This window comes from Vulpes vulpes, chromosome 14, assembly GCF_048418805.1.
Source record: "Vulpes vulpes isolate BD-2025 chromosome 14, VulVul3, whole genome shotgun sequence".
Taxonomy (NCBI): Eukaryota; Metazoa; Chordata; class Mammalia; order Carnivora; family Canidae; genus Vulpes; species Vulpes vulpes.
Genome location: NC_132793.1, coordinates 124,614,328 through 124,627,586, shown reverse-complemented (window position 1 = coordinate 124,627,586; position 13,259 = coordinate 124,614,328).

Sequence of the window (13,259 nt, the reverse complement as noted above, 5' to 3'; positions counted from 1 at the left end):
CACTCTTTATTTCCCCAGAGGAGGATATAGAGTTCTTAAGGGATTTTCACTCCTCTTCTTTATATTTTGTCATTTAAATACTATAATGTAGAGTTGACAATTATTATTTTTATGTTAGATGATAAAGAGATAAGAGCAAGAAGAAAACAAAATATTTTATACACACAGACACAGAAATGTGTTCACAAAAAAAGAAATAACTATTACAATCCTTATTTACAACTTGTCATAGTTATAGCCAATATTTAAAACTATTCTCTTCTACTACTATTCCATATTCCTCTCAATAAGTTTCTAAGATTGTTATGGTTCATTTCCTGCTAAGAAGAACCAAACGTACTTTCCTGAAGGGCCACTAACAGTCCTACCTGAATTTGTTATACATTTCAACTTCCTTGAATCATATGGCATAGTAGTACTAAGAGACTCTTTAAAGTATCTCTTGTATCCAAGAAATATAAATTCCTCACTTCCAGTTTTCTAGTACCAGCTCAATTTCCCCTTGGTAATCAGGATCACTCACCCCAAACAGTAAGCTGGCAACCTTCCCTGCCTTTGGATTCAGAGGCATGAGGAGCCCAGCATGGCAGGGTGGTAGTCTTCATTTCCAGTTCAATTAATCTTTGTTGTGTCTCCCAGTGGAAGTATTCCTTCCTTTGGAACTAAGACCTCTACAACAACATACAATAAGACCACAGGTGCAGAAAGCAAAGTTTTTGCTAGTGGATCACTAGGAGTAGTAGTGAAAGGCACCACTCCCATTTCTATCACTTGATTTATGGATGTGTGGATTCTGGCTATTGGAAGAAGCAGTGCCGTAAATTGCTGGCTGATTTAGAACATATAGAGCCTTCAGTAGGACACTGACTTAGCCCTATCAACTTTGGCCACTGACCTGGCATTGTAACAGTCTTCCAAAGCCCATTCCACAATTCAATGAAGCCAGCAGCATCAGGATAATGGGGAACAAGGAAAGACTAGTGAATGTCATGACTATGGTCACTGTACTTGCTGTGAAGGATATCTCTTATCAGAACCAATGCTGTGTAGAATATCAATAGGGTGGATAAAACATTCTATAAATCCACAGAGTTTTGCGATAAGCATTGCATGCAAGGAAAATAAGGCATATCCAGAGTAAGTATCTGTTCCAGGAAGAACAAAATGTTGCTTCTTTCATGATGGTCCAGTCTTCTTTCCACTAGACAGCTGGTTGACCAACCTAGGAAATGGTACCATATCATGGACTGTGTTGGCACCTGCTGCTAGCAGATTGGTACTCAGCCATGGCTATAACCAGATTGTCCTTGGTTAGTAGACATCCATATTGCAGTGCCCATGCATAAATCCCATCGCTATCAACATGACTACTTTGTTCATGACTCACTGGGCAATGACAAGAATGACTGGGGAAAAGATGTGCACAAAATGGGTCATCCTATCACTTGAGTATTAAAAATCATCCTCTGCTGATATCGCAGCTTAGTAAACATTTAGATAGGACCCAAATATTTTCACATTCTTACTCATTCAGAAATATCTATCCAAATACCTCTTCTGTAGAACACTGTATCATCAAATTTCCAATTAAATCTCTGACCATCCAGCTAAACCAATGGCCACAGCACATGAAAAGATATAATTGCATACCTCCAGCTATTTCTCCTTCAGAGGAAAATGAACAGCCTGTTGCACTGCTTGGTTTTGACCACTAGGAGAATTCTTCTTCAGTGTCCAGGAATGTCCCAGAAACAATTGAGTGCTGCAGTACTGGCATTTCTTTTTCTTCAGGGAAATATTAGTTCTGGTGTCAAATCCTTTCAATTGATATGATCAGGCCCATCCAGGTTATCCAATTTAATCTCCTTTACTTAAAGTCAAATGATTGGAGGTGTTGATAACAAACACAAAATTCTGTAACAGCAGTTCCCAGATGAATGTTTGGTTAATAACTGGATGCCATGCCTTAGCCAATTACAGCAGATAAATTCTAGGAATATGTTCTTAGAAAAATAGCTGAAATGTGAGGTGAAATGTAGAAAGAAAAATAGCTTAATTTTTGAGATGAAAAACTAAAAGAAAAAGGTAATAATTTATTTTTAAAAGTCAATTTATAAATGAATATGGAAATCTAGAAACTGCATACCTGTTGGTTCCTATGTTCCTTGTGACATAAGCGAAGGTTATCTGTTGAACATAAAATACATAAAAATGTGGAAAGCAAAGATAGAGTTGTATGTTTCACATGCAGGGTCTAATTTTTGAAATTAAAATAATTAGTTGGTGAAATCATCTCCAGTGCCATAGAAAATCATGTACTGAGTAGAGTGTTGCTGGTAAATGTCCTCCTCCGATTTTTAAATTTCCCAATCTACCCCTTATCATACATACCATCCAAAAAATTATTTTGAATTATGCCTTCATAGAGGCAAACTTCCCATTGTGAGCTGAAATTTTTCAAATGTTTGACGATTGACTTATAATCCCTGTAGGTAGCAATATTTGTAATTCTTTTTAATGTACCTTTGATATGTTATGCAAAACAAAAATTTACTGGAAAACATTTATTCTGTTTTCATTTATTCTCATCTGCGAACAGATGAGAAGTCTCCACTAGAAATTTAAAAAAAAGCCTTAGTGATGTATTTTATTTTTTATTTTTTATAAAGATTTATTTATATATTCATGAAAGACAGAGAGAGAGAGAGAGAGAGAGAGAGAGGCTCCATGCAGGAGCCTGACGTGGCACTTGATTCCAGGACTCCAGGATCACGTCCTGAGCCTGAAGGCAGGTGTTAAACACTGAGCCACCCAGGGATCCCCCTTAGTGATGTATTTTAAAAGGCAAGCATAATCTATGTTGTATCAGAAATTTTACCTTATTTAAATGTTAATGTGATAATTTATTAATTTCTTAATAAGCAGGAAGGATATGGATTTAAACCTTCTAGCTCACATTGAAATTTTTAGTTCTCAAGAACACATACAAAAATCTTACACCAATTAGCTGAGCCAGAATTCAGATTAATTTAATATTTGGATTGGTAGCTTTGCTAGCAATTAAATTATTTTCTAATTTCAATACTGTTACTGCATTATCTTAATTTGAATACATCTGAATAAGAGTCTTCTAATAGTTAACATCAGACTACTAAAGAATGTGTTGAAAAAATAATCATCAATCATTGTGAAATACCAATCATTATGGAGAATATAGATAAATATATTTTAAAAAGAAGGTCTAGGGATGCCTGGGTGGCTCAACAGTTGATCATCTGCTTTCAGCTCAGGGCATGATCCTAGGTTCCCGGGATTGAGTCCCACATCAGGCTCCCCGCATGAAGCCTGCTTCTCCTTCTGCCTGTGTCTCTGCCTCTCTCTCTCTCTCTCTCTGTCATGAATAAATAAATAAAATCTTAAAAAATAAATAAAAAATAAATAAGAACGGTCTATCATATTTTAAAATAGGAAGGTCTTTTATTATCAAAGTATTTTAGAAAAAAATATATATTTTCTCACAAATAATCTGATTAAAATAATAGGCTCATGATTTTTATTTATTTATAAGAAAACCAATCTTCTTTCTTAGAAATTGCCATATATCAAAGATAATTTCAAAAACAAGTTAAAGCTAAATTTCTTAAAAATTTATTTATAAGAAACCAGGAATTCAATAAAAGCAAGCTAAATAAATAAAATCTTAAAAAAAAAAACAAGCTAAGAGAATTAACAAAATAAATGAATGATTTGAATGTTTGTAATGAATGGTTATAATCACTTGTTGAAATAACATCTTTCTAAAATGTTCTTCCTAACTACTACACCTTATTTGAGATCAGGTTATTTTTTTTTTTTAATTTTTATTTACTTATGATAGTCACACAGAAAGAGAGGCAGAGACATAGGCAGAGGGAGAAGCAGGCTCCATGCACCGGAAGCCCAATGTGGGATTCGATCCCAGGTCTCCAGGATCGCGCCCTGAGCCAAAGGCAGGTGCCAAACTGCTGCGCCACCCAGGGATCCTGAGATCAGATTATTTCTTTTTGCATACTTTCTCATACTTGTGCCGCCATGCCTTTCCTTTCCAATTAATCTCCCCAAATACTGCCAGTTATGTTTTTAAAACTTAGATATTATCATATCTAGCTATAAGCAGCAGATAGCAGAAAATTTGAAAAGATAATGCTTTAATCAGCAAAGTCAGGAACAAATAGCCAAATATCAAGTATCGAAATATTTTTAAAGGTATAAATTTATTTTATTTTAAAGCTATAGATTTATTTATTACTATATAAAACATAAAAAGTCAAAGAAAATTAGAGTCAAATAAGCAAAGTTTAACAAATATACCTAAATAATGATAATTGTAACTTTTACTTAGTTATATTTAGATTGACTATAATTTAAAGTTATATTTATATATACTACACTCTAGAGTCTTTTAAACACATTAACTCATTTCATCCTTGCACCAACCTATTCAGTAGGCAGTTCGTTTATTCCAAGTACATAGCTGAGGACAGAGAGACATGGGAAGTTAAAAAGTCACCAAATTTCATCCAAACGTAAGCGGTCGGGATCCCTGGGTGGCGCAGCGGTTCGGCGCCTGCCTTTGGCCCAGGGCGCGATCCTGGAGACCCGGTATCGAATCCCACATCGGGCTCCCGGTGCATGGAGCCTGCTTCTCCCGCTGCCTATGTCTCTGCCTCTCTCTCTCTCTCTCTGTGACTATCATAAATAAATAATAATAATAATAAAAAAATTAAAAAAAAACAAAACAAAACAAAAGTAAGTGGTCTGTACAGTTTGGCTCTAGAATTCTCTTCTATTGGAACCCAAATAAGTGTATCCATTCATTCAAGTCATTATATCTTATTATTACTAACATAACAGCAGGATTAATTATGCTGAAAGGTCAGTCATGAAAACAGAAACTAAATAAAAGAAATATATGCAGGACAGAGATGGAAACATGTATAAAGACATAAGAACATTTGATAGACCTAGACATTAGAGCATCATGAACACAAGTCTAAATAAGATAATTTTATTTCCAAATAAAGGAAGACCAAATTCAATGAAGAACTACTGCAAGAGACAAAACAAAACAAAACAAACAAAAAAACACCAAAATTACAATATGTAGGGGGTAATTTTCAGAGGTATAATTAATAACAAAGGTATAATTAAGACCTCTGAAAATTATAATTTTTAAAAGGAAAATAAATATGAAGGTTTTCATATTTAAGAAAAACATGAGATAACCACATTTTCATCAAAAAATTGTTATCTGAGTTCTAGCACCACTTGAAATAGTAAAAGTTATGCATGAAGTTGTACAAAAGTTTTGAGTTATGGAGTTATGGGGAATGGTAAGAGGTCTACAAGTAGGAGAGAACAAAGTCCTAAAATAAGGCAAAGAAATAAATTATAATTATAAAGATAAGTGTGTAATTCAGGAAAAAATATTTTTTTTAATCAAGTTGCTATTTTAATGCAAATTTTGCCAGAGGCTTCTGATAGGAAGGACCTCTGAAGTTTAAAAGGTACAGACCATTTATCCTAAGTTCAATAAAAAGCTATACAAAACTGGGAAGAATTTTGGATTCCAGGTCTGATTCAGCCTTTTTCAATCTTCATCCCAAGGGAAATTATATCCAGTATGTAGATTGTTATTACATGAGAGATAAAAATCTTGCTGTTTCTATATTTGGGGAAATGCTGGCCCATTTCTAAAAACAAAACCAGAATTGTTCATAGACTCATTTGTGTAACCTCCGAATAGAAGAGCATAGTACAAATATTTCTCATAACCATCTGCCTTCTTAATTTCTGCTAAGTTATTCCAGGGCCTGCTTCTTTCTGGATTGCAACAGGAAATCAGTGTCATTGTTAGAAAGAAAATAAACTTTAAAATAAAATTAAGAAAGTGGAGCACAAACAATGTGCTTTAGTATCTGATAATGATTCGAAAAATTAAGAATATGGGAGAGAGTAAAAGGACAAAATTGCAGAGCTTAAGGATATTGAAAGCTATTATATTGGGTTAAAAATATCTTTAGAGATAAAGGATAAGGTATATGGGTGGAATGATTAAAGCACTGTACATTATCTTCCAAATCTGTATGGTATATGAAAAAAGGGAAAGAATATTTGTTGAGTTGCTACTGTCAAAACTATAGTTAGTAAGTGTTCTCTCTCAAATAAAAAAGTGAGACATATATATATATATATGAGAGAGAGAGAGAGAGAGAGAAAGAGAGAGAGATGCAGATATGTGTGTGTGGGGGGGTTCTTTCTCAAATAAAAAAACAAGACAGAAACATACATATATAATACTAAAAAATAAATATATTACACAAGTTATATATATGTATATATATATGTATTTACATCTATATAGAACTATCTATAAAGAGATACATTGTGCTGAAATTCATCTTACATTACACCTATCACCTATTCATGTATCTCATACTTCTCAAATGTCTGCATTTTTAATTTATCCTTAATCAGAAGATCATTTTCAAATACACTGCTGTAATTCTAGCAATGACTTTAAAGAGTGTCTACAAATAATTTCCATCTTCATAGTTGCCATTTTTACTTATTTGAAGTTGTATTGCTACCCTAGAGTGATTATATTTATTCCTGTAAAGTCGGGGACATCTGGGTGGCTCAGTGGTTGAGTGTTTGCTTTCCACCCAGGGCATGATCCTGGAGTCCCAGGATTGAGTCCCACATCGGGCTCCCTGCATGGAGCCTGCTTCTCCCTCCTCCTGTGTCTCTGCCTCTCTCTGTGTGTGTCTCTCATGAATAAATAAATAAATAACTGGATTAATTCCTGTAAAGTCAATAACATCTAACAAACAGATGAACAGTGAATGGATAAATTTCAAATATTTTTAAACAATTCTTGAAGCTATTTCCATATACTTCATAGTAAAATAATAAATAGGAGAGGATTAAAATGTAGAACTGTTCAGTGAGTTACAACTGGGGTGTGCTTACCTCCTGAAAATAATTTCTAAAATGGGTTCCAGAGTTTAACCATACTAAGCCTCTATACCTTTCCTCTCATCAAACCCTCATCCTAACTCCCATACACTTCCAGTTTTCTATTGTTATATAACAAATAACCATAAATCTAACAGCTGAGCAACACCTCTTTGTCTCATGGTTTCTGTCGAAGAAGTCCAGTCCAGCTGACCTGAGGTCTTTGCATTCAGACTAACAAACTTGAAATCAAGGTATTGGCTGACCTGCCCTTTCTGGAGCTCAGCATCCCTTTTCAAGTTTGTGTGGTTATTAGTAGACTTGAGCTCCGGGCTTCTATCAAAATGAAGCTCTCTTCCCTTTCTGAGTGTCATCCAAAGACTGCTCTTAACCCATATGATGCTTCCGAAGGCTTCTTGCCACATGGTCTCCTCCATAAGCCTTCTCACATTTCCATTCTCTGACTGCTCTAGAACTTCTATAGGAAGGTATATCTGGGGATACCTAGGTGGTTCAATGGTTGAGTGTCTGTCTTTGGCTCAGGCCTGATCCCAGGGCTCTGGGATTGAGTCCTATATCAGGCTCCCTGTGGGGATCCTGCTTCTCCCTCTGCCTGTGTCTCTGCCTCTCTGTCTCTTATGAATAAATAAAATATTTTTTAAAATTAAAAACTTAAAAATAAAAAAAAGTTATAACTGATTAGGTCAGGTATCCTTAGATAATTTTCCTTTAGATTAATTCAAAATTGACAAATTGGAATCTAAACAAGTGAGTGATAGCCCAGTATAAGCATTATACCAGGGAGCTGGAATTTTGAGAGCCATCTTAGACTTTGCCTAGCACAGTAGAGGTATCTTTGCTTTTTTTTTTTATTTTTTAATTTTTTTTAATTTTGTACCTCCATCATTGGCATATTTGTTCCATGATACATTACAGGGCATATTAACTTCAGCAACAATTGGGTATGTTGTAAAGGGCTAAAAGAGTTACATTAAAATAATCTTGTTTGATCACATTAAATTATTTATTTGTTTTGAAGTGTTGATTTGTATAAACTCAAAAGAAAAACATCATAAGATGCATGTGTTTAAATCAGAACCAGTAGCTGTGTTTCCTTGAAGTGTCTAGTCTTAATTTTTCTCACAAGTGATTACTTTAAAAATCATCATCGTAATCATGTGATTATAATAAGAATCAAGTTAATAACAACGAATGCTCTTAACTTTTACAACACTGGATGTTAATGTTTTAGTTTAATATATTTATATTCTTTTCTTAAAGAGATTTTTTTCTCAAAGGGATTTTAAGAAAAATTAAGTCAATATTCTTTTGTAACTTCACAATATGGTAAAAACCAATTAGTTTCTTTTTAAGGATTTTTTTTTAAGTCAGATGAACAAAAATACCTTAATATATCATGAAAAATAAGAGTTGGATTCCTTCATTACATCCTTCTCAGTCCTAGAGAATTTTATATGTCAAAACAGATGGCATTTGGCAAGTGGATACCTAAAACTTGGGTGTATTCACCAGAGGTTCTTTGGAAATATTTATGAGTGCAGAAGGAGAGTCACTTGTTTGTGACAGGTTTTCCACCAGAAGCATGTTAGTCAGCAAATCATACATGAAAGGGTATTAATGAGGTTAATAAGAATGTGTGAAAGCTCCCCTCTGAGGAATATGCCTAGAATAAGAAAGGCACAGTGTATAGACTTTCAAAAAAAGTAAAAGAAAGATAGTTACTATGTCTTGAATTGAAAGCAATTATTTTAAAGTACCCTATGTTTCTATTTCTGTTTTTTCTCTAAAACCATATACCTTTTGCTTTTACACTCAAGAATTGTTTACCCTCTAGAATTTTGCAAACTCTGCATTAGCCTAGAGTGAAACCTAATGAAAATTAAAATACTCATAAGAATTTTCCATTGGCCCATGTCTGTGCCAGTAAATAAATTCCTTTTCTCAAAATACAAAATATGTTTACAAGAAAAACAGATTAAAGTGCTATCTTCTTTGAAGACTATATTTATTCTGACATATGGTACTAGCACAAAATTATTATAAGAAAACTAGAGTGTAATAATAATTTCAATATGTTTGCATTCCATAATTTACATAGCATATATCCAAGCATAATTTAAATAATCTCATAGGATCTTCTAGGTCCATTGCAAATTAAGAGATAACAAACAATGGATATTAAAGTATAACCCCCAGTGTGATTTATCCATGACATTTAGACATGTTTTTTGATCTCCAAAAAAAGCTCATCAAAATTAAAAAAAACACCACATTATTAAAACAAAAGGATACTCAATAATAGTAATGTTGAGAAACACAAGTGAAATAGAAAAATAATTACTACTTCCATTTTTATAATTTAATAAATCTCAATCAAATATTTCTTTAAGGGTTTATTTTACTTAAAAAAGATTCTAGGGGATCTCTGGGTGGCTCAGCGATTTAGCACCTGCCTTTGGCCCAGGGCACAATCCTGAAGTCCCAGGATCGAGTCCTGCATCAGGCTCCCGGCATGGAGCCTGCTTCTCCCTCCTCCTGTGTCTCTGCCTCTCTCTCTCTCTCTCTCTCTCTATGACTATCATAAATAAATAAATAAACAAATCTTTAAAAAAATAATAATAAAAATAAAAAAAGATTATAGAAGTAACATAAGAAAGTTAAAAGGCTGTTGTTTCAAAAATAACAACGTGGGATGCGTGGGTGGCTCAGTGGTTTAGCTCCTGGCTTTGGCCCAGGGCATGATCCTGGGGTCCTGGGATTGAGTGCCACATTGGGCTCCCTGCAGGGAGCCTGCTTCTCCCTCTGCCTGTGTCTCTGCCTCTCTGTCTCTGTGTCTCTCATGAATAAATAAATAAATAAAACCTTTAAAAAAATAACAACTTAAATATCTCTATAAATTTTTGTCTACCCTATCTATATTTATGTAATTAATTATATGTCAATTTTGTATATGTAAGATACTTTTAAACTGAATTTGATGGCAATTCAAGTAAAAGACAGTATTTGAGAATTCTATCACTCTTTTACAAAAATCGTACAAATATCATGTAACATAAATATTCTTTTTAATATTTCCTGCACTAGGCACAAGATATCTCTAAGTAAAGCTCATAGAATTTAGTATTATTTTTTGAGAGAATGTTTTATTTCCAATTCTTGACTAGTAATATGCATTCGATACTATGAGGTTTCTACATGGCAGGTCAAGAAAGACTGCTAAACAAATCCAGCCCTTATCATGCTCTGAACACTTAACATCTGACTTAGCCTAACATGGACTGAACATTTCCTGAATGTAAATTGCTTCTGAATGTAGGAAAGTATGCGTTTTTTTTCCTAGAGGAACAGCCTTCCCTTTCCAGACTTTGATTAACTGGGCTTCTGTTATCAAATACTTTTGCAAATAGAGTATAAAATCATAATTTAAATTTCTAACAAAATCTGGAGATTGTTAGATCCAAAGTTGAGGACATAAATATTGACTTGTACAAAGTCCATTGTATTGGAAACGTAAGTAAATATTAGAATAAGTTTATTGTAAATAGTCTATAGAGGGCAGCCTGGGTGGTTCAGTGGTTTAGCACTGCACTCAGCCCAGGGTGTGATCCTGGAGACCCAGGATCAAGTCCAACGTCAGGCTCCCTGCATGGAGCCTGCTTCGCCCTCTGTCTTTGCCTCTCTCTCTCATAAATAAATAAAATCTTACAAAAAATTGTCTATAGAAAATGCTGCTGTTATTAATCGCAGAAACCCTTTGTGTAGTGTTTATTCTCTGCCAGTCTTCAAATGAAGTCTTAACACAGATTAACTGATATATTCTTCACAATTTATGAGGTAAATGCTATGATTGTCCCATTTTGCAGATAAAGGAATCGATATACAACGACGTGAAGTAATTCATGTAAAGAGAGAGCTAGTTTTATACTCAAACTTGACAGGCTCTTTGCTTAGTTTGTCTAGCCAGCTCTTAGATCAAAATAATTTTTATTGTTTTTATTATTATTATTTTAGTTTAAGAAAGTAAAAGAAAGATCTAAAGTTTCTAACAAGAAGGGATTTTTGTTTGTTTTTGCAAATCCAGGTTGCTTCCAGGCAAACAGATCAAAGATCAAGGAGAGATTTGTAGATCTGTGTCTTTAAATGTAGCTATCAGAACAGGATCAAGTTTAGGCAGTGTAATTTATTGTCTTACATATTTTTAAAAGTTCACCAGTGCAATTAAAATAAGCACATATACATTTTAGGCAAGTGGGTAGCTATTTGTATACCATTTGCTTGAGGAACACACAGGTCCCTTAGAATGGTTACCAGATACATCATGAGATGGCTCCAGCCATACCTCACAGCCCAGCCTCATATGTGCACTGACCTCTAGGTCTACTATTTGATATCTCCTAGAGGGATAAACATAATCTTTGTTCTTTCTTCATTTACATAAGATGGTACCTGCTTTTAAGAAGTTTCTTCTACCATTTCTGTGTCTTAGAGCTTTTCTATAACATATGAGATCATAGAGATGTCCTGTCTCTAATTTGGTGGTGGCATTTGTCATATAGCATTACAATTAATTCCACTGATATTTACTGTCATTAATCTACTGGAGATGCTAAAAGTAAAGATTAATAATTCTACTCCTTAAAGAAGCTTAAAATCTAACAGGGTGAATAAGGCAGTAAGCAGAACATTTCAGGTTAAATGAGTACTCTAGTTAACTTGAGACTTAGAGGATACAAGTGGAAGTGGATCCATTAATCTATCTACAATTGATCGGTAATGAATTATTATATTATATTGTATTTTTATATTATAATCTATAGATCACCCAACTAACTTCTTTTATTCAAACTACTACTCTGTTGATATGATTTTCTTTGAGGTGCATCAATCAATCCCCTAATTAAAACTGACTTTTAATTTAGTCTTTAACATAAGAAAATAATGTACCAACTTAACAATTGAGAGTTAGGCCAATTTACACAACAAGAATGGGTCAAATACAAGAGGTAAAGTCAAGTCCTTTAATGTGACATTTGTCAAAAATATTTTGTTCCTCAGATGCCTTTTCTTTTGTGTTATTCTTCAATTTATTCAGAACCTGGAGAGGAAAGAGAAATGTATTTATTACATTTTCTATACAATCCCAACACTGAAGCAACAAAAGTAAAAATGAGATGATTGTTTTCATAGGTAGTCGTTCTGATGAATTTGTGGAAAAAAAGAATAGGCTTTAAGTAAGGTTGGATATTTGACCTGACACTTGGGCTTTTGTGGAGGATGGTGCATTTTCACCTATGTATTATGTACAAACCAGGTTGATGAGGAATTTTACAACTGAATTGAGGTGTAGAAAAGATATTTCAAATTTTAGATTACTTAGTATGTTGATATGGTTTTACCCACCAATGAGTGGCTATTTATTGTTAGAGAGCAGCAGTTCCCTGGACTAGCAGCATCAGTATCAGTATCACCTGGACATCATCAGTTTTGCCTGCACAGCGGAGATACCTGGGGGCATTCCAAACCACTTATATCAGAATTATTGAGGAAATGACCCAGGAATCAATAGTGTCTTAAAGCTCACCAGGTGATTCTAATGTGAAGAAAAGGTGGGGAGCCAATGCCACAGATGTATATGTGGAGACTTAAGCAAAGATGAGCTCCTCAGGTGATTGCAGGGTTTGGCAGCCTCAGCAAAGGCAAATATGACATTGAGGGAAGCAAGAGTAGGAAGCATAAATGAAGACCGGAAGAGAGTGTTAGTTAGAAGTTTTGGGGGTCTAAGTCCAATGGACTGAATGTTGATGTCATTCCGAAATTCATATATTGAATCCCCAAAGTAGCAGTATTAAGAGGTGGGCCTTTGGGAGATGATTAGGTAATGAGGGGGATCCCCCATAAATAGGATTATACAAAGGGCCCCAGGGAACTCTCTTTTCTTTTTCTCCTTTATACAGATACATAGAGAGGTCTATATGGGTGGGTTCAGGATAGTCAATCTCTCTTAAAACAAAAACAAAAACCTGAAAGAAGGGATCCCTGGGTGGCGCAGCGGTTTAGCGCCTGCCTTTGGCCCAGGGTGCAGTCCTGGAGACCCAGGATCGAATCCCACGTCGGGGTCCCGGTGCATGGAGCCTGCTTCTCCCTCTGCCTGTGTCTCTGCCTTTCTCTCTGTGTGTGACTATCATAAATAAATAAAAACATAAAAAAAAAAAACCTGAAAGAAGACTTTCACCAGACCCTGA